This window comes from Anomaloglossus baeobatrachus, chromosome 2 (assembly GCF_048569485.1).
Source record: "Anomaloglossus baeobatrachus isolate aAnoBae1 chromosome 2, aAnoBae1.hap1, whole genome shotgun sequence".
Classification (NCBI taxonomy): Eukaryota; Metazoa; Chordata; class Amphibia; order Anura; family Aromobatidae; genus Anomaloglossus; species Anomaloglossus baeobatrachus.
The window spans coordinates 721,087,578-721,111,110 of NC_134354.1; the positions used below are offsets into that span (position 1 = coordinate 721,087,578).

The following is a 23,533-nucleotide window of genomic DNA, read 5'->3' on the forward strand; positions in this document are numbered from 1 at the left end:
CCACTCCCAATAGATATAATACAGCCTGTAATAATGCATCAACCACCTTCCAAACTACTTTCAACGCACAGTTAAATGAACTTGAAATATTACTACTGTCACGGGACCAACTACAAGTGGCAACGAAGAACCCCCTCCGGGTATATACAATGTATTATTCATTCTGCTAGACTAACAAAAGCAGAAATATAAAGACAATATATAAATATATGCAAACAATGTGGAACACTTGCCAAGGGTAAAAAAAACAAAGTTAATCTGATTAATTCAGAGGATTTGACTCCTATAACAAAAAATTGTTAAATTGTTATTCCCAACACTACGATATGCGATTACCTTTTGACTGGAGGGGCATTACAGATCCTAATAATAAAGTTACTGCGGGGCTACAGGTAATCCAGCACTCTGAAGGCCAAAATCTATTCTTAATCTTTATGTATTACAACACATCACAAGAGAATACAAATCATTGAATTTTTGAATATCATAGTCTACTAGCTATTTTATTCTCTCATTTTTTGTAGCAGTATATTGACATACATATCACAAGCGTGATGTGAACTGAGCCTAAAGGGGGCTTTACACGCTACGATATCGCTAATGCGAAGTCGTTGGGGTCACGGAATTTGTGACGCACATCCGGCCGCATTAGCGATGCCGTTGCGTGGGACACCTATGAGCGATTTTGCATCATTGCAAAAACGTACAAAATCGCTCATCGGTGACATGGGGGTCCATTCTCAAATATCGTTACTGCAGCAGTAACGAAGTTGTTCCTTGTTCCTGCGGCAGCACGCATCGCTCCGTGTGACGCCGCAGGAACGAGGAAGCTCTCCTTACCTGCCTCCTGGCCGCAATGCAAGGGAAGGAGGTGGGCGGGATGTTAGGTCCCGCTCATCTCCGCCCCTCCGCTTCTATTGGGTGGTGGTTCAGTGACGCTGCTGTGACGTCGCTGTGACGCTGAACGAACCGCCCCCTTAGAAAAGAGGCGGTTCGCCAGTCACAGTGATGTCGCCGGGCAGGTAAGTATGTGTGACAGGTCTGGGCGATGTTGTGCGGCACGGGCAGCGATTTGCCCGTGTCGCACAACAGATGGGGGCAGGTACCCACGCTAGCGATATCGGTACCGATATCGCAGCGTGTAAAGCGGCCTTTAGTCATCAAATTAAGTTATCCACTAAGGCTAAGTTAAGGGTCCACTGGGCCGAAGGTACTGTTCACTTGCCTGGGGGAGCAAACTGGACTGGCTACCGAGTTTTCACTAGTAGGTACACACACTGGTAAGCAGCTGGCAGAGGGAAGCCCCAGAGGATCCACAGTGCCCCGGCAGTTGGAGCTACGGACACAGCACAGTCTCTGGAAGAAGTGGCCGCAGAAGCAGGCAGAGTTGTGGATTTGTCCAGGATGGGTGGATGGATGCGGCAGCAGCAGCCGGTGTGGATTCTTGCGGCAGCTTGTATCGTGGCAGACAGCCAGTAGAGTTAGTTGTAGCAGCAGCAGATAAGAAATACACTTTAATGCCTTTTTCACACAAAACATTGCTGTTTTTCATTGACATATAAAAAACGCATATGTCCCTCCATGTGCCGTGATTCATAACACACGTGGGTTGTCTGTGTGCAATCCGTGATCCGTTATCCGTGATTGCATATGGCGATAAACTCACCTGTCCCCGCTCCTGGTGCCCGTGGTGGTGAACTCTCCCGGATGCTGCCTCTGGTGGCCACTGTGTCACTTCTGCAGCTACTTCCGGGTCGGCTGTGGTGTGCATAAATGAATATGGATGACAGCAATTAGCCGGGCAGGAAGCAGCAGCATGCAGAGGCCGGAGAGAGAGTCGCTGCAGAAGGTGAGTTAAAAATGCTTTTTATTTTTAATGTTCGTGTTTTTCTGGTACGTTTTCATGGATCACACCACTGTATGGTCCGTGGGGACATCAGTGATGCCAGAGGAAAACGGACATGTCTCCGTGCGGAGCACATGAACACGTGTGTACCCCGCATGGAGATATGGTCAGTGAAAAATCACTGATGTGTGCGCAGACCAATTGATTTTAATGGGTCTGCATATTTTTGGGATTCTGGTATGTGTAAAAACTGTCACATACATACCAGAACAACTGACGTGTGAAAGAGGCCTTACAGAGGTAGAAGTCAGCAGCCGGAAGAAACACAATATCAGCAGCAGCACTGAGGACCTGAGATCTTCAAATGTAAATAACTCATTGCCCTGGCACTTCCCATAGGGGACAGGTGCTTTAAGTACCTGCAACTTCTCAGCTGACCTGAGAGGCACTACCGGGTCAGGGTACACTGGCCCTTTAAGGAAAGGGGCATGGCTGCGCCTGAACCCTTTGGGCAGAACCAGGAAGCCTGCGATGTGCACACAGGCTCTGGGAGGCAGCGACATGCACCTCAGCCGTGGCAGCCACTGCAGAACATTTGGGTGGGTGAGGGAACCAATATCCCTGCTAGGGGAGGGAGGCAGGAAAGCGTGGGGATGCTGGTATGGGTGTTACAGGAATCATTTCATAGGGAAACACCATTAAGGGATAGGTGGGCATATAGTGTCAACTCTTGACCCCATAAATTTGCCAGGTCAACTTGTTGGTTGGATAGAACATAAAACAAGTCTATGCACTTTTCCTCCCAAATTTATGGGAGGAAAAGTGCGTCTTATAATCTGAAAAATACGGTAAATAGTGTGACACTTTTATACAGTCAGATGCGGTAATACCAAATACGTGCATTGTTTTTGTTTATTTTTGTTTTTATATAAATAAATGTATTTTTGGGTATAATTTTTTTGTGATTTTGTTTTTCATTTTGCAAGTTTTGTTTATCTTTTAATTTTCTTAACTTTTTTAGCTAATCCCTATATGGGACTTTAGCTTTTCCTAGTCTGATAGCTCGTATAATGCATTGCCACACAGCAGCAGCACAGCAATGCATTATACTGGCAATGTTAGACTGCAGATCGCCTGTCAGATCCTGCTGCTGGCTGAGTTTGACAGACCACCGTATATGGCAGGCAAGGAGGTCATCATGTGACCTTCTGTTGGCATGACAATGTGCTCTGGAAACCCAGGGGTGGCAGCATGCAGGGGGTCGCAAACCCCTCCTGACCACAGACCGTTGATAAACATCAGCTTTGCACAAAGCCCAGCAGACGCCGACATTTATATATAGTCGGCGGTCCTAAAGTGGTTAAAATAAAGGATTTGTGTGTGTTTTTTCCTTTTAACTTACTGAGTTAGTAATAGGGGTGTTTGATATATGCCTCTCCATTACTAACACCAGGGCTTGATGCCCACAGCTGACATCAACCTCAACTACCATTACCCCATTGGTAATCGGGAATAGCCGAGGCAAAGCACCAGAATTTCCACAGGTGATGCACCACTTTTGGGGCAGCTTCTATTCTTAGGCTGGGAAGGACCAAATAACTATGGACCTTCCCAACCTGATAATACTAGCAACCCAGCCGTCAGCTTTACCTTTGCTGGCTATCAAAAATTTGGCAGATCCCATGCCATTTTTTCATTTATTTATTTATACAAAAAAATCTGTCAAATAAGCTCCACAGGTACAATTTTATTATACAGTGCCTTGCGAAAGTATTTGGCCCCCTTGATTTTTTCAACATTTTCTCACATTTCAGGCTTTAAACATAAAGATAAAAATTTTAATTTTATGGTGAAGAATCAACAATAAGTGTGACACAATTGTGAAGTTGAATGAAATGTATTGCTTATTTTAAACTTTTTTAAAAAATAAAAAACTGAAAATTGGGGGGTGAAATATTATTCGTCCCCTTTACTTTTAGTGCAGCAAACTCACTCCAGAAGTTCATTGAAGATCTCTGAATGATCCAATGTTGTCCTAAATTACTGATGATGATAAATATAAGCCACCTGTGTGTAATCAAGTCTCCGTATAAATGCACCTGCTCTGTGATAGTCTCAGTGTTCTGTTTAAAGCGCAAATAGCATCATGAAAACCAAGGAACACAACAGGCAGGTCCATGATACTGTTCAGGAGAAGCTTAAAGCCGGATTTGGTTACAAAAAAATTTCCACAACTTTAAACATCCCAAGAAGCACTGTGCAAGCGATCATATTGAAGTGGAAAGAGTATCATACCGCTGCAAATCTACCAAGACCCGGCCGTCCATCCAAACTTTCATCTCAAAGAAGGAGAAGACTGATCAGAGATGCAGCCAAGAGGCCCATGATCACTCTGGATGAACTGCAGAGCTCTACAGCTGAAGTGGGAGAGTCTGTCCATAGGACAACAATCAGTCGTACACTGCACAAATCTGGCCTTTATGGAAGAGTGGCAAGAAGAAAGCCATTTCTCAAAGATATCCATAAAAAGTGTCATTTAAAGTTTGCCACAAGCCACCTGGGAGACACACCAAACATGTGGAAGAAGATGCTCTGGTCAGATGATAAAAAAAAATATCAAACTTTTTGGGCACAATGCCAAACGATATGTTTGACGTAAAAGCAACACAGCTCATCCCCCTGAACACATCATCCCCACTGTCAAAATAGTGGTGGCAGCATCATGGTTTGGGCCTGCTTTTCTTCAGCAGGGACATGGGAAGATGGATATGTGGCGCCCCTGACCTGGTCAGGCACCACTGAGTACTGCACCCATGCTGGGGACAGTACAATACAGGTAATCCAGAAGGCTGACCGAGGTGTGACTACACAGGCGCATAGTGATCAGGTCTCACACATGTACCTTTGAGGGGACCCCTGGGGATCCCAGGAGGGGGAAAAGCCTTCACCTCCACTGGAATAGTGGAGGGGGCCAAAAGCCTCCATCTCCTCTCAAGGGGTGTGGTAAGAGAGCCTGGTTGCTAGGTGGCGTAGGCAGGCACAAGGGGAAAAGGGAAGGAGGAGTAAACAGTCTGCAGCAGAGGGTGGAGGAGTGAGGAGCATGAAGTGAAGCTCAGACAGGAGCAGCAGTGAAGGTCCCAGGAGTGAGCCGGTTCAGTGCAGAGTCCAGGGAGCTCAGAGAGGAGCAGACCCCTAGGGCTGTTGCAGTCTGACAGCGTCCGCGCAGTGGCTACCGACTGGGGAGAACGGTCACCTAGGAGTGCTACCCGAAACCCATCTCCAGCTAGAGAGAGAGCACAGAGTGGGAAGTAAGGAGACTGCTAGGGAGAACCAGGCCCAAACGGGCGGCAGATCCCGGAGCGGGGATAGATCCACCTTTCCCTGCTAAACCTGCCGGTGTGGGGCCCTCAAAGCCCACACCACAACACCTAAAAGCCGCAGCCACGTAGCCACAGTTAGGGCCCATAGTTCACAGGAGGCAAACAGCTGGAGTGTCCTGGCCCAGGCTACAAGCAAACGGCAAACGAAGGGGAGAGAGGCTTCAGCAACTTCCCTGGGTGACCCCCATAGGGACTAAAAGTCGGGGTTACCCCAAACCACCAAGGGCTAAGGAAGGCGAGTTGGTAGTCACCATCAGAAGTCAGCCTGAAGGATACCTGGTTCCAGCCTGGTTCATCCCAGCTACGCCCGGGTTACTCACCCTGCCATCTGAAGTGAGTAAAACCCCTGAAAGACATTCTGCGTGTGTGGAGTTATTCTGCGCCTTGTGGTACTACGCACCTACACAGGGCCCTGGGGCTTGCCTCACTCTCAGGAGGCTATTCCAACTAACTGCACTCACCATCAGCCCCAGGCATCCCTTAATCTGCAGTGGCGGTCCCCACTGACCGCAATACTGAGAGTGGCGTCACGACAAATAGAAGATCTCCTACCGGTGACAAGATCCAGACTGACAGTGGAGTCCCTGAAGGTAATGCACCGACACAACACCTGTGGGGCTTCACAGATACAATTGATGGGAAGATGGATGGAGGCAAATACAGGACCATTCTTGAAGTAAACCTGTTGGAGTTTGCAAAAGACCTGAGACTGGGACAGAGATTTGTCTTCCAACAAGACAATGATCCAAAACATAAAGCAAAATCTACAATGTAATGCTTCACAAATAAACGTATCCAGGTGTTAGAATGGCCAAGTCACAGTCCAGACCTGAATCCAATTGAGAATCTGTGGAAAGAGCTGAAAAGCTGTTGACCGTTCTCAAAAGGAATATATTATACTGTACTCTACCTTTAGCAAGTTATATTCAAGACTTTAAATAATCCACCGTTACTTATTCTACGCATTAATATTTAGCACGACTTATCCAAGAACTGAATTATAATGTAATTGTAGATGTTTAGATGCTTGTCATTTTTCCCTTTTTAAGGGATTTCCCTTTCCTTTCTGCTCTTTACCTCTTACCTAATAAAGATTTCCTTCCCTACCTTTCTCTTTCCCTTCCTATCCTCCCTTATGTTTCAGATTCCTATTTGTTAAATGTTTATGTGTGGCGCCCTGGACAAGCCAGGGGCCACAGGTAACAACACACACACACCCCCACCCCCAGCAGTTCACAGCAGACATCCCCAGTGAAACTTGATTCCTTTCCTCGGGGTCAGACAGACACACCAGGTGGGCGGAGTCAGGAGATGGAGACGCCCACCCAGGAGTTTAGCTGGCCTGAGGCAGGAAACAAGCCCAGTCAAGTCCTAGGAGAGGAAGAGAGAGGAAGTCTGAAGAGAGGAAGACGCAGACTGGGGCCTAGGTTGGAGCCTAGGGCCCTCGTGCAGAGTGAGGCAGACGGTAGTGGCCGTCTGCAGAGAGCCGGGCAGACAGTTGGTGGAACCGTAGGTAGCCGGGGCTGGGCGATGGCCCACCGGTACTGAATCGGGGAGCCAGCTGGAAACCGGAGCGCAGGAGGAGCGTACGGAAGGTGCAGGAAAGGACTTACATTACCGACCTGGGGTCAGGGGAAAAACACCGCAGCCGCCTGTGGGACCCGTCCATCAAGCCGTTTGTTTCAGCAGAGACTCTGTGTGCATCATTGGGCTGAGTGAGTACCACCGTGCCGTGCGGCACAGCGCTGCCCCTGCGACCCTGCACCTCATCAGGCCCCGTAACCCGCCTGCCATCCATCCCTACCCCATCACCGGGCCCCGGGACAACCAACCCCCTACCCACGGAGAGGAGAACTAACATCAAAGCTGCTCCCTGTCACCGCTCCCGGGATTCCCGTCCAGAGCAGCGGTGGTGTCACCAAAATCACCACAACCGTGGGTGGCGTCACGGACAATCTCCCTTACCTAAACCCCTTTTTACTGTGGAGCCTGGGATCACAGACCGAGTCACGCCACCGTGATACCCACAGAAGTGACCTCGTGGCCCGGATCTGAGTACCCCTTATCCACGGGCGACACATTTGGCGTTACGAACAGGATCCTACCGCTCTGCCGTTTGGTAGAGGTGCGCCTTGTTACCGCCGGAGGTGTCCGGCCAAAAATTTTGCAAAGCTGCCATCTTGGGCGCGAAAAATTTCCCGCTCGAGCGTCTTCCCCGAGCGGGAAAGGCGCGAAAGCGGAGCCCCGCCCCCTGAAGAAGGAAGTGCCAAAAAGAGACTAAGGGGGATGGGATGGCGTCCGGCCGCATGTGAACCGCGGCTGTGGAAGCAGGGACGCCAGGACTCTGCCAGTGTTTGGTTCCTGGAACACCGCTGCACGACATGTCCCGTCCGTCCGGCACCGCTGAAACCTCAGTGCCCGTGCCCGCGGCCAACACCCCGACCGACCCGTTACCTCTGTCACCGGTAGCGGAGCTCGCAGCGTCTGTGAGGGAGGGCCCAGGTCTTACCTTTGTCACCGCCCTGTCACCGGTCCCGGCTTCCATCCCAGCCGCACCGCCGATGACGACGGCCCTGGCAGTCCACCCGGCCGCGACGGAGATGACGACGGCTCCGGCAGTCCGCCCGGCCGCAACGGCAGCAAAGCACCCATCCCGTTAACTATCTGGGCAGCCTGGTTCTGGACTGGGGTCAAGGGGTGCTGTCCATTTCTTAGGGGCAGCATCAGGGCCAGGTTGTTTGGGTGGGTGACTAAAGGACCCGTTCCGTTGCCATTATTAAAAGTGTTTGATTGTTGTTGCAACGTTAAAGTGATATGCATCCCGTGATGGGAATTTAAAAAGTAATGCTTGTGTTTTAATGTTTGATATGCCTTTCTACTTTTTGCAGTTAAAAGAAAAATAAAACAGGTGATGGACGGGCAGCCTGCGGACGGTCTGCATTTTGCTAAGGGGGAATGTGGTGCCCTGGACAAGCCAGGGGCCACAGGTAACAACACACACACACCCCCACCCCCAGCAGTTCACAGCAGACATCCCCAGTGAAACTTGATTCCTTTCCTCGGGGTCAGACAGACACACCAGGTGGGCGGAGTCAGGAGATGGAGACGCCCACCCAGGAGTTTAGCTGGCCTGAGGCAGGAAACAAGCCCAGTCAAGTCCTAGGAGAGGAAGAGAGAGGAGGTCTGCAGAGAGGAAGACGCAGACTGGGGCCTAGGTTGGAGCCTAGGGCCCTCGTGCAGAGTGAGGCAGACGGTAGTGGCCGTCTGCAGAGAGCCGGGCAGACAGTTGGTGGAACCGTAGGTAGACTGGGCTGGGCGGTGGCCCACTGGTACTGAATCGGGGAGCCAGCTGGAAACCGGAGCGCAGGAGGAGCGTACGGAAGGTGCAGGAAAGGACTTACATTACCGACCTGGGGTCAGGGGAAAAACACCGCAGCTGCCTGTGGGACCCGTCCATCAAGCCGTTTGTTTCAGCAGAGACTCTGTGTGCATCATTGGGCTGAGTGAGTACCACCGTGCCGTGCGGCACAGCGCTGCCCCTGCGACCCTGCACCTCATCAGGCCCCGTAACCCGCCTGCCATCCATCTCTACCCCATCACCAGGCCCCAGGACAACCAACCCCCTACCCACGGAGGGGAGAACTAACATCAAAGCTGCTCCTTGTCACCGCTCCCGGGATCCCCGTCCAGAGCAGCGGTGGTGTCACCAAAATCACCACAACCGTGGGTGGCGTCACGGACAATCTCCCTTACCTAAACCCCTTTTTACTGTGGAGCCTGGGATCACAGACTGGGTCACGCCACCGTGATACCCACAGAAGTGACCTCGTGGCCCGGATCTGAGTACCCCTTATCCACGGGCCACACATATGTACAATATGAGTAAGTAACTAGGTTATGGCAAGCTTTTAATTATTTATGGCAATGTGCCGTATTGTACTGTATTGTATTGTATATACCCTTATGTTCAAATTATCCTATAAAAATATTTTAAACACAAAAGGTGGAGCTACAAAGTATTAACTTAAAGGGGATGAATAATATTGCACGCTCCACTCTTCAGTTATTTATTTTTTAAAAAAGTTTAAAATAAGCAATAAATTTCATTTAACTTCACAATTGTGTACCACTTGTTGTTGATTCTTCACCATAACATTAAAATTTTTATCTCTATGTTTGAAGCCTGAAATGTGGTTAAGAAACATTTTCCAAGTGTCCAAAAATGCTAACCCTTAAGCGGGCTTCACACGGTACGATCTATTGTGCGATTGCACAAGCGATTGTACCCGTCCCCGTCGTTTGTGCATCACGGGCAAATCGCTGCCCGTGTCGCACAAAGTCGTTAAACCGCCGTCACACATACTTACCTGATGAGTGAACTCGCTGTGGGCGGCGAACATCCTCTTCCTGAAGGGGGAGGGATGTTCGGCGTCACAGCAACGTCACACAGCCGCCGGCCAATAGAAGCGGAGGGGCGGAGATGAGCGGGACGTAAACATCCCGTCCACCTCCTTCCTTCCGCATAGCCGGCGGGTGCCGCGGGATTAAGGTAAGCTGTGTTCATCGTTCCCGGGGTGTCACACGGAGTGACGTGTGCTGCCACGGGAACGATGAACAACCTGCGCTATTAAGAATAAACGATTTTTTCAAAATAAACGACGAGTACACGATCGACGATTTTTTACCGATTTGCGATCGCACGTAGGTGTCACACGAGATGACGTCGTGAACGATGCCGGATGTGCGTTACGAAAACCCCGACGATGCATCGCACGATAGATCGTCTCGTGTCGTGTGACGCCCGCATTAGCTTCCTTGGTGTGGAATTTTGCGCTCTAAATAATGCAAAGTATAAATTACTTAATTCTTTAATATGAAATTTATTGAATCCAAAAAATGTTTTGTTCAGGTAAGATGAAGCCTTAAGGCCCTGTCACATACAGAGATAAATCTTTGGCAGATCTGAGGTTGCAGTGAAATCATGGACATATTGTTCTATTTGTACACAGCCACAAACCTGGCACTAATTGTCCACAGTTTCACTGCAACCACAGATCTACCACAGATCTACCACAGATCTACCACAGATCTACCACAGATCTACCACAGATCTACCACAGATCTACCACAGATCTACCACAGATCTGTCACAGATCTGCCACAGATCTGCCACAGATCTGCCACAGATCTGCCACAGATCTGCCACAGATTTATCTCTGTGTGTGACAGGGCCTTTAGACCCCAATCGATCAAGGGCGAATATTTTCTCATCGATCTTCATGAGGAGGCTTGGTGGAGTGAATCACTCCTGATTTATCTGATTTATCACTCTCTTTATGAAACTGAAGTCTCTTATGAGTGGCGTGCGCCTCTGTGTGCCACGCCAGAAATCCTACACTAACTCGTGACTGGTGTAAGGTTACACCACCGCTTGTCATGAATTAGAAGAGCTGCGGTGTCACTCCCCTGCTGTGCCCTGTAATGCCACAACCCACTTAGCCAATTTTGCCATAGCTTGAAAAACGGGCTTAAAAATGGCAAAAATTGTCAAATGTTTGCACAATTCTGAGTAGTAACAAAATTTTTGCGACTTTTCAAAGCACATTACAAGAGAATTCTGGTGAAATTGCTATAATGAATTGGTATCTTAGGGTTTAGAGTTGTGTATGTACCATACGGTAATACATTTTCCACAGTGGAGGGTCTTTCTATAACAACAAATAGAATGGATGACTACAGCATACCCTGAACTCCCCCTGACGCACTTCTGATCCTCATCCTTACTCGTATGCCCATGAGTAAGGATGGGGGTCTGAAACGCGCCAGGTGGGGGCTCAGGACTTGTAGAATGTTTTTATAATTCTGCATTTTAATGAATTGAATGAATAAAGACAAGATTTTAAGAAAAATGGTATGCTGGATTCATCCATTCTGTTTGCTGTAATCAGTGGACGCTAGCCACATTGATCCGGACATCCGTGGATCCCATGGAAGGAGCAATAAGCCGCATTGGACTTTAAAGTGTCTGTTTTATACTGGCTGACATTCATTCTAAAACACTTGGTGTATTTAATCATTCTCTAAAATGAGGAGGCACCTATTAAAATTTCATCTAATTAGGAATGGGCTGATAATCAGCATGACATTAGCAATGATGCCCCATCAACAGGGCAGAAAGGAGGAGGAAGGTAATCGAGATCATCCTCATGCCTGTTAGTTCTTTGCCCAGTAGACAAAAATAATAAAAATACCTGGTTAACCCCTTTAAAGCAATAAGCAATTTTATAGAAAGTACATTAGTAAAGGTAATAACTTTTATTAAAAAAAAATATTTTGCAGGACCTGACATGCCCCTTTAAGTAGCAAGGTCACTCAAAACTTGGCCTGGAAATTTTATTCAACTTAAAAAAGAAAATTATACTCACCCAGCCCTCTAAGGCTGTGACCCCTGCACTGTTCTTTATCTCAAATGTAGGCTTGATGGTAACCAGGTTCGAGCCCCCAGCTTGGCCCTGTCTCCTGTGTGAGCCCTGATGCTACTCTCTTCCACCCTGGGAGTGGGCCGGCAACCCAGAAACCAAAACCCCACAAATAGGCACAGACAAGGGTAAACGAAAACTCACATGCACTGCACTTAGACATGAAGGGGGAACAGTATGTGAACTGGGGAATAAAGCAAAGGGGTAGGGAATTAATGCACAACTAGAGGACTAACACAACACGCGAAACCGTAACTTGTAGATCACCATATAACAGGATAGCCACAGGAACCAAGGAGCAAAGCTATATCTGGCACTCAGCCCCAGTATCCAGAGCCTTATAAACGGTGAAGGCAGCGAGTGATCAGCAGCCTGAGCTCCCAGCAGATGATTACACTCCAGCAGGAACTCATTGGAGAACAGTGAAGCCAGAACCAGCTGATGCCCATGGCAGGCTGTGCAACTAAGTGATCCTAGGCTGTTTGTTAGACTCAGCAGTGTGAACTGAGTCCGACTCTGCCATGACGCCCAACGAGTGAAACACTGAACGCTGCACGACACTTAGACAGTTGTCACTCTGCCGTCTTTATAAACTTCCGGCGCCCAGTATATTCGCCATCTTCTGCACTGACTAGGATGATTCAGTACAAGAGTATAATAACTTCGGCACACCAAATGCTATTCTACTCTTGTATTGACTTTTTTGCTTCTTGGCACCCGACATGTTAAAGTTGAGCCTGGTTTTACATAAGTATTAGGATGATTCAGTGACTGGACTGAAGAAGGCAGGTGAAGACCAGATGAGTATTATTATTTTTTTGTTATCTCCTTCTTGACCCTGTTGAATCCAAAACTTTGTGAATTTAATGGGTTTGGTAAAAAAAAATTCAGGTTCTGTAAATTGTTTTGATCTGTCTCAAAATAATTCACTCAATAGAATTTACAATAACATAAGTTAAATACTTATGATCATAAGCAAGAAATGAATTGCAAAACTGTTTTGTTTTTGTATCAACATACCCCATTTGTTTATTTAAGATATTTTTGAAAACTAAGTGTTAGGCTATGTGCGCACGTTGCGTTTTTTTCCGCGTTTCTGCAGCGTTTTTGGCTGCTGCGTTTTTGCGCTAAAACGCATGCGTTTTTGATTTCCTGCAAAGTCAATGGGAAAAGCAGAAATCCTGTCTGCACTTTGCTTTTTTTTCTGCAGCGTTTAATTTGCATATTTGTGGTCAAAAACCATGCTGAAAAAGAAGCAGCATGTCAGTTGTTTTTGCCATTTCTGCAGCGTTTCCTTAACATTGGAGTCAATGAGAAATGGCAAAAAGCAACCAAAATCACAATTCCTGCGTTTTTCATGCTTTTTCCCTGCTTTTCAACTGCGTTTTTGGCTCCAAAAACGCATGCTTTTCTGGCATAAAATTAATGGGTTCTAATGTTCCTTTACACACACACAATAACCGAAAATTTCAATGCTAAAAAATAATAAACTTTAGCTATTTTTCTGTTAAAATGTGCATAACCGCTATTATTACATTTAAATTGATAATTTCCCATTTAATTTTATTAAAAGTTAATTTTATAATTTTTTTCTCTTTTTTCAATCTTTTTGACTATTTCAACTTTATTTCTCAGTGTCTTGATCTCAAAAACGCATCTGCAGAAACGCAGGTGAAAACGCAGGTAAAAAGCGCTAAAAACGCACTAAAAACGCGGTAAAAACGCATGCGTTTTTAGCGCTAAAAAATTGTCAAAAGCCATTTGGTCAAAAACCAAGGGAAGGAAAACGTGCAGAATAAACTGCAGGTACTCCGACGCAACGTGCGCACATAGCCTTAATGGTTTATTTCTATAAATTAAGAAAATGCAAACTGAATGCACAAACCAGAAATCTAAATCAGATTGATATTTGTTGTTGGACCACCATTTTGCCTTTAAACTAGCATCAATTTGTCTAGATAGACTTGTACATAGTTTTTGAAGGGATTGGTCAAGGTAGTGATTCCAAACATCTTGGAGAACTAACCGCAGACCTTTTGTGGATGTCGGCTTGGGAAAATCCTGCTATCTCTTCATGTAGTCACAGACAGACTTGATGATATTGAGATCAGGGCTCTGTGGGGCCAAATCTTCACTGGCAGGACTCCTTCTTAATAAGGCCTAAGACACACGGCATGAAAATCGGAACAAGTGAAATGCGATAAAATATCGCATTCCACTCGGACCAATATTAGTGTCGCGGGCGGGGAGGAGGGTGTCAGCACACCGCGCTCACCCCTTCTGCTCGGGTCCGGCAGCTGCTCAGTGGTGGCTCGAGCGGTGGGCCGGATCCCGGGGTGTCTCGAGCGACACTCCTCGCCCGTGAGTGAAAGGGGGGTTTGTGTTTGGGTGTGGGGATTGTTATAGTTCGTGACGCCGCCCACGGTTGTGGTGATTTCACCACCGCTGCTCAATGTGGGGATCCCGGGGATGGTGATGTGGAGCAGCCAGTTGTTGTGTTGCCCCTCCGTGGGTAGGGGTTGGTGATCCCGGGGGCCCAGTGGGGTGCAGGGGCGCAGGGGCAGCGCTGTGCCTTGCGGCACTGAGGTACTCACTCAGCCAGTAAACACGACACAGTTCTCGGTAAACAAACGGCTGGTTGGACGGGTCCCTCGGACGGTTCACGGTGCTGCAGTTCCCTGCAGTTAGCGGTGACGGTCTCTTCCCTGCACCTTTGAAATGTCTGTTTGGTAGCGGTGGATTCCCACCGGTTACCCGCTCCCCGACTGCAATCTGTGCCGGAGGAGCTCCACACTTTGCCCGCAGGCGCCGGCCCTGGGAAACTGGTGCCTTGGCGGTGGCGGTGTTTCCCCGTTGTGGTTGGACCTTTGCCGTCAATCAGGACTTGCTTGTTGGGGGATCTACGTCCCCTTCACTAACGGATTTAGCAATTTACAGCGACTCAAAGCCTTGCTGGGATCCGAAAGCCCCTGCTCTGGTGCTGACTGCCCTTTGTATACTGCTCCAGACCCCCGGATACACACAGCCTCCGTGGCCCTTCCAGCAACCTCCAGACAGTCCCACTGCAGATCTTCACCACCGTCTGCTGACCTTGCTGACTCCGTCTGGGCACACAGCCACAGACCAACTTCAGGCTTTCTTTCTTTACTGCTTTCTTCCTTCACTTTCACTTAGCTGTTTACTCTAACCCTGTCTAGACTACTCCTTCACTCTTGCCCTGCCTGGGCTCAACTCCTTCCACTTCCTCCTCCCTGACTCAACTGCCTGGTTTCTTCCTGCCTCCAGAGTTGTGAGCTCCTCGGTGGGCGGAGCCAACCGCCTGGCCCACCCCCTGGTGTGCATCATCAACCCCTGGAGGAAGGCAACAAGGATTTGTGGGTTAGCTGGTGTACCTGCAGGGAATGTGGGGTGCGTGTGTGTTGTTATCTGTGTCCCCTGGCTTGCCCAGGGCGACACATTAGCCTATGTGCCAGCACCCATGAGCGATTGTTTTCTAAGCCCTAATTGGACTGAGAAAATAGTCACAGCATGCTGCGGGTGCAATGTGATCCTCTTTCTCTCACACCCATTCAAGTCTATGAAGCGAGTGAAACATCACACTACATTCGCATTACACCGGTGTACCGCGAGTGCAGGGAGAGAATGGCAATAGCCGGTAACGGAAGAAAGAGGAAGATAAATCCCTCCCTCCCTTCCTCAGAGCCGTCCCGCCCCTCCTAAGAGATGGCCCGCCCCTTCTCAGAGCCATCTGACTCGCCCACCCCAGGGCTATGGGACACCCAATGCCGGGCCGGACTAGTCCGGGGGACGTCAGTGGTGGCGGGGCCCGACTCCGTGGCCCTGGTGGGTGTCAGTTAAATATGGCTGATGACTTGGGGTTTGTATAAAGTTTGTGTTTGTGACGCCACCTGTGGTTTGCGGCTATTAAGCCGCCGCTGCTGTGTGAGGCCTCCGGGGTGATGATATGGCAGCAATGGTGGTACTGCTCCCCACAGGTGGAGCGGTGCCCCGGGGACAATGTTGGTGCTTATTAGTGTCTATGCAGAGAAATAACTGAGGCAACACCAGGGGTGCAGTTTCAAGGTCTTTACTCACAGTTCTTGTCAAGGCCTGCAGGAGCCTTTGGACTGCTGGGACCACCGTCAGGGACCTCCGCCGATCCCGGGTAGATCTGGGGGTAAATGCCAGTGCACCCCTCTAATTGTGTCCTTTCTCTGCTGACTTCACTGGCCACCAGCTCTGAAGCTATCTGTGGCCCTGGAATCCCTTCGTTCCCTGCTTGGTGTCACCTGGACCCTCCGAGTCCCAGGGTCTTCACCAGGAAGTGTCACTTTCTTCTTTCTTTAGCTCCTGCCTGACTAGAGCTCTTCTTCTACTCTCTGTTTCTCTCCTTCTCTGTTGCTTTCTTTCTCACACAGCTCACAACTCACAGAGCGCCTTTCTCTTTCACAGCTACATGCTGGCTCCTCACTCTCTCACTCTCTGAGGTAAACTGAAACTCTGACCTTCCTCTCTGCTCTACACTCGGCTGGCTCTCCCCACCCCCCGGTTGCTAAGCTACCACCCTATGGGAGCAGGGATGGGTCTTACGTCTCCTCCCAGCATGCAGCATGGGAGGGTTACTGCCACTATCCCTTGTCCCAGTGTGTGCCTAGCAATGGGTGTAGTGCAGTTTTACCTGTGAACTGGCATGTACCCCTTTCCTTACCCAGGATGGGACATCACACCTCTGACTGGGGTGAAATGTCTCTGTGGCGACGGAAGCCTCAGGGGCGCCACACATCCCGCCCCCCTCAGCTGAGGTCCGATTGCAAGATTGGACCTCAGTCGCAGTGACATTCGGCTCCCTCTGTGCTGCCAGTGTGAGCCGAGTGTCATGCGAGAATTGCATTAGTTCCCGTGTGGCCCCGACCTAACAGGACTGTTTATTTGGGGGGTCATTGTCCAGCTGAAGAATAAATTTGGAATCAATCAGACGCTTCCCTGATGGTACTGCATGATAGCTACTTGTCTACCTGTATTTCTCATCAAATATCCAATGGTCGAATAGTTAAAAAGAAGGTATTGATGTGATGTGATTGACATAAGTCAATTTACCATAACAACATTCTTCCTTCCCCATTTAATTTGCCCTTATGGCGAGAAAAAGCTTTTCTACAATTCCGCTGGAATATAAAGGACGGCAGAAAGGTCTCTCCTGACTACGCTGACATCCAAACAAGCATCAGACGTGCTATAAAGCAGTTGAATCACGGGAGATCACCCACTCTTACAGATTTACAGACATCATTTATTTAATGTCCAGTGTGACAGTAAAATCATTAGATTCCTTTAATTGGTCACGATGGGATTTATTAATCGCTTTCTTGAGTGTTTCCATTTTTATATATGCAGAGTCTAGCTAAAGTTATGGCATAAATTCCCCACTAAAAGTGATAATCACATTTCACAGACTAATATTATCAACACGTGACATCATTTCCCTCCACAATAAAGACTGAATACAGATGATGTATCATGATGTGTGGAAAGTTTAGAGTACTGAACTGGGACTTTCTATATATTTAATGAAAAAGCATCTTGTAGCACAGTAGATTACAGCAAATACATTGGTTCACAAATTCCTAAAGGCCGCTTTACACGCTGCGACATCGTTAGCGATCGAACCCGCCCCCGTCGTTTGTGCGTCACGGGCAAATCGCTGCCCGTGGCGTACAATATCGCTGGTAAACGTCACATGTACTTACCTTCCTAGCGACGTCGCTGTGGCCGGCGAACAACCTCTTTTTTAAGGGGCGGTTCGTGCGGCGTCACAGCGACGTCAATCAGCGGGCCACCAATAGAAGCGGAATGGCGGAGAGCAGAAACATGAACGTCACTCCCACCTCATTGCCGGAGGATGCAGGAACGCTGTTGTTCGTCATTCCCGGGGTGTCACACGTAACGATGTTTGCTGCCTCAGGAACGACGAACAACCAGCGACCCAAATGAGCAACGATATTTGGAAAATGAATAACGTGTCAACGATCAACGATTTCGTGAGTATTTCTGATCGTTAGCGCTCGTAAGTGTCACACGCAACAACGTCACTAACGAGGCCGGATATGCGTTACGAATTCTGTTCCGTGACCCCAACGATATCTCGTTAGCGATGTCGATGCGTGTAAAGCGGCCATTAAAAGTGAGAGGGCTATTGAATTTTTAAAGTGCTTGTCCACTGGAATGCCATATTAAATGGAATCTGTCACCAAGTTTTTGCTCCCCCATCTGAGAGCAGCATAATCTAGAGACAGAGAGACCCTGATTCCAGCGATGTGTCACTTACTGAGCTGTGTGCTGCCATTTTGATAAAATCAATGTTTTATGCACGGCAGATCTAGCAGTTATACAGAGCTCATGAATATGCTGGACTACCTGCTGCACGCCAAGTAGTCCTGTAATGATAATCTACTGCTGAATAATCAGTGATTTTATGAAAACAACACTAAAGGGGGCTTTACACACAACGACATCGCTAACGAGATGTCGTTGGGGTCACGGAATTCGTGACGCACATCCGGCCTCGTTAGCGACGTTGTTGCGTGTGAAACGCATGAACAACCGCTAACCATCAAAAATACTCACCTAATCGTTGACACGTCGTTCTAATCCCAAATATCGTTGCTGGTGCAGGACGCAGTTTGTTCGTTGTTCCTGAGGCAGCACACATCGATATGTGAGACATCCCAGAAATGACGAAAAACACCATACCTGCGTCCTCCGGCAATGAGGTGGGCGTGTCTTACCTTCGGCTGCTCTCCGCCCCTCCACTTCTATTGGACGGCTGCCGTGTGATGTCGCTGTGACGCCGCATGAACCGCCCCCTTATAAAGGAGGTGGTTCTCCGGCCAGAGTGATGTCGCTAGGCAGGTAAGTATGTGTGACAGGTCCTGGCAATGTTGTGCGCCACGGGCAGCGATTTGCCCGTGACGCACAACCGACGGGGGCGGGTGCTTTCACCAGCGACATTGCTAGTGATTTCGCTGCGTGTAAAACAGCCTTAAGCAGCCTAGTAAGGTAATCCTGGATACCTAAGGTCCTGCAATGCCCTGAACATAAGGTGACATATTGAATCAGAAGAATTATACCACATTTGTAATTGGAGGTGTTTGCTAATGTTATTATAATTACCTACATATTGCAGGGAATGGTCAGTACATGCCAACTGTGGCTGGAAAGTGCCGATCAATTATTCTAGTGGAAATGGTAACTTTCTTTTATTTATTTTTTTTATTTTTTATTATTAAAATATTCCATAAAGTACTATACAACGTCAATTTATTAACCCCTTAACCGCTTGTGATGTACATTTTCATCATAGATTGCTAAACAAAAATAGAATGGGCTCAGGCGCTGAACCCACTTCTTATGGCTAAGATGCCAGCTGTGTTGTATACTTGCCTGAATCAGCAGAAGCTAGACCGAGCACCGATTGCTGCTGTTAGCCATTTAGATGCCAATGTCAGTCACTGATGATGTCATTTAAATGGCACTGGCTCCCATCGGCAGCCCCCTACAAAATTATTAGGGTGCTTTCACACATCCAGTTTTTGCCGTCAGGCAGAATCCGGTGTAAAAACTGATGCAACAGATGAGGTGAAAAAGCGGATCAGTTGCATCAGTTTTTTCCATCAGTTCCTTCAGTTTTTGGACGGATCCGTAGTGCTACTGAGCATGCTCAGTAGCAAAAAACGGAATCCGTCGATCTAAAGCGTTTTTTGCCGCATTATGACGAAACCCGTGCACATAGGCTTTCATTGTACATGACGCCGGGTGGCGCTAATCCGTTTTTTTGCTGCTGCCAAAAAATGGTCCTTTCCAGCAGCTGGACACAGACATTTCGCTGGATCTAGCACACGCCGGATACAACGCAAAGGCATCAGGCACAGTCCAGCGCTAATACAATTCAATGAGGATAAAAACGGATCCAGCGCCGGATCCGTTTTATCCAGTATTCCAGTATTCGCCGGATTGTGCCTGATAGCAAAAACCGGATGTGTGAAAGCACCCTTACAAGGAGCTGATGGTTTACCATGGCACTATATAGCCTGCAGTAGGCCCCCATGCCTGTTAGATTAGTGCTTCCATGAAGCTCTGCTCTGAAGCTTGCCTTGATAGGAAAACTGCAATTACACTATATACGGCAATACTGTAGTATTAGTATTGCTGTATATGGGTATGAGCGATCGAATGATATTGTGTTTAATTACCCTAAGTGGACTAAAAAATAATAAAAGTAAAATAAAAAAACATAAATGTTTAAACTACATCCGTTTTTCCCATTGTAATTAAAACATTTAAATATTAAACATATTTAGTATTGTCACATCCAAAAAAATCTGATCTGTCAAAAGATAAAACTATTTAAATTCTAAAATAAAATGCAATCAAAATAGTCTAAATAAAAATATCATCTCCGCATTTAACAAAAAACAAACAAAAAACCCTCATGTAGCTCCATTTACAATAAAACCAAAAAGTTATGGGTCTTAAAAAATGTTGACATCTTTTTGCCGAGGTTCGTCACTTAAATACAGTCTAAGGCATCTGTCACATGTCCGTGAAAATCACACACGTTTTTCACGGACGTGTCAAAGGTGCGTATTGCCCTCTGTGTGCCGTGATTTTGGCACACGTGTGTTCTCCGTGTGCTATCTGTGATAACACACTAACAGGAACTTTGTTCCTGTCCCCGGCGCTGCTGTCCGTGGTGTTAATCTACGGTCTCCGGCACTGCCGACTCCCCGCTGCTGCCACTTCCGGTGTGTATATGCGATGAGCATAATGAGCGGGGGTCAGAAGCAAGTGACAGCAGCAGCACAGACAGCAGAGCTGGAGTAGGTGAGTATAGAAATTAATTTTATTTCACAGACACATTTTTAGAGACGGATTAAGAACTTTGTCGTTCGAAACGCGTCCTCTGTTGGGGCAATTGTAACATGGACTTTTTATAAGTTTTGATAATAAAAGATGAATTTTTAATGAAGATTTTCCTATGGACTTGGTGCTGGATTTTTTCTTGATACATGAAATGAGTTCTGCTACCTTCCTTTCCGTGCACGGTCCTGGATAAGCAATCTCTGGCAGCAAGCAGGTGAGCTGGACAAAGTTGAAGTTGTTTGTCAACATTTTTTTCCAGTATGTGTCACACGAAGCACATCCGTGCGGTCCGTGTGACAGCCTGCGACACCCGTGCTGCCGGAGAAAAATGGACATGTCTATGTGTAGAGCACACGGACACACGTATGCTCCACAGGGACACATGGTCCATGGCAAAACATGCATGTGAGTGCAGATCCATTGAGTTTAATAGGTCTACGTGTGCCTGTGTCTCCAGTACGTGTGAAAACGAACCTCACACGTACCAGAGACGCGAACGTGTAAAGGAGGCCTAAAAACACCTTAGAAGTTTGGTATCGCCGTAATTGCACTGACCTGTAGAATCTTTGTACGGTTATTTTTATTGAACAATGAACGCCATAAAAACAAAATCCCCCAAAAAAATAAATTTCAGAATTAAAGTTATTTTTCACCATTTCATTCCAGTGGGAGTTTTACTTCTCATTTTTCTGTATTGTATAGTAAAATCAATGGTATCATTCACAGCTAAAGGAAAAGAAATGTGTATTCGTTGGTAAAAGGAGAGAAAACTAAACGAAAGCACAAAAAAGAAGAAATGTCGGAAAAGTATTATTCCTTCCTGCTGAAAATTTAGAGACATCGGGCTACAACATCTGAAAGTTTTTTAGGCAAAACTCAGAAATGCTTGACTTCAACAGCTGAGTACTGTTGAGTACTGTTATCTAATCTTAGGTGCCATGTCGTCCTTACCTTTGTAGAGACATTATTATTAGAGACATTATTAACATTTTCTTTTACTTAAAAAAAGCAGTACTGCCAGAGAAAAAGAGAAAATGTTCATCTCCTGTACTCTGCGAACATTTGTGCTAAATTAGATACACTTAGGATAAATCAGTCGCTCTCCTTTTATTTCTGTTCATATGGTAGCACTCTGGGTTCCAAAGATGACAAAAGAATGAAACTAACTACATATTTGGCAAAATTTTGGTTGGTAAACTAGGGTGAAATTTAGACCTTGACGTGAAGACTTCCTTGGAAACAACCGAAATCTGATGTCCATTTCTGAATGGTGTTTACATAAGCCTCATTTGCCAGGATTGTTACTGAAAATTCAAGACAGTACCTCTAACTTTGATACTGTTAAGCTGCTTTCACACTACGTTTTTTTAACATGCATCATGAACTTCTTTTGCTGTAAAAGTGGATCCTGTTTTTACAAAGAAAAACGCATGTGTTATTTTGCAGGATCCTGTCACTTGAAGTTTATGGGCGGGCATTGGAGTCATGTGATCGGGAGTTAGGGGAACTGAACGTGATAGACTGGGAGCCGGCATCTGACAGCTGCAGATGCTGGTAACCAAGGTAAACATCAGGTAACTAAGCAAAGTGCTTTGCTGGGATACCCGATATTTACCTTGGTTACGAGCGTCCGCAGCTGCTAGGAGCCGGGCTGCCTGCTTCCTGCACACGTAACCAAGGTAAACATCGGGTAACTAAGCGAAGCGCTTTGCTTGGTTACCTGATATTTACCTTGGTTACGAGCGTCCGCCACTCTCAGGCGGGGGAGAGAGAGAAGAGAGAGAGGGGGAGAGTGAGAGGGGGAGAGAGGGAGAGGGAAAGATGGAGGGGGAGAGTGGGAGGGGAAGAGAGAGACTGATCACACCAGGCTGGTTTCTGGGCATGCTCAGTAGAGAAAGCAGGATCCTGTCTATCAGCATGCCAGCGTTCACATGCGTTTGCATGCAGTATAGTCAGGATCCAGTGAAAAACAGTATTTAGACACAGAAAAAAGTTAAAAAACTGCAAGTCGCTGGATCCTCACTATAACGCACGCAAACGCATGTGAACGCATGTTGACGCGAGTCTATTGCAAAAGCATTGAAATGAAAACAAATTTGCACTGGATCCGTTTTTGTGTTAAAATAACGTTCATGACGCATGTTAAAAAAACGTAGTGTGAAAGCAGTTAAAAACCTCCTGTGTATGGGCAAGTAGGAACCTGCTATATAGGATAAGATTACCTGTGGCAAGTGGGGGAGGGGTGCATGGTCAGAAGGTATGACCCTCTTAATATAGACAAAAAGACTGACTGCACTCACCAAACTGACGTGTGAACAGGTGCATAACTGAACATGACATTAAATACAAAAAAAGACAGTTTGCACTCTGATAATGCTAAAGTATGGAAACCATGAATGTGTGAACATGGACCTGCATTACTGCTAAGGAAAATCTAAGAAAAATGAGATATTTATGTCTATATTAAGAGGGTCATACCTTCTGTTAACCCAGAGAGAGGCTTCAGCTTAGTCTAGGTACCCAGTTATGAGATATGCCGTGACGTGGCAACTGGGCAAATATAAAAATGGCCATTTATATATGCTAAATAACTCATTTTTCTTAGATTTTCCTTAGCAGTAATGTAGGTCCATGTTCACATATTCATGGTTTCCATACTTTAGCATTATCAAAGTGCAAACTGTCTTTTTTTGTATTTTATAACCAGGGGTAGACATACCATAAGTGCAACCTGCGGTACAGGAGCCCAAAAGTTAAGGGGCTTACTTCTGCCTCTAAAGCTGATGGATTTGTAAATTAGTGAACTATCACACTGCTAAGGGCTCATATATTATTCTTGGTCTTCTGTCTGTGTCCGCCTCTTCTTAGAATGCTGTTTGTCCACGTTTTTGTGGTTTGCTACAGCTTAC

General features: G+C 47.0%; 1 protein-coding gene across 2 annotated transcripts in view; it reads right to left on the reverse strand.

Annotated features, from left to right (window-relative positions):
- The window catches only part of RXFP2 (relaxin family peptide receptor 2), a 449,786-nt gene that overhangs the window by 240,729 nt on the left and 185,524 nt on the right, over nucleotides 1–23,533 (reverse strand). The gene's annotated exons all lie outside the window — the stretch shown is intronic.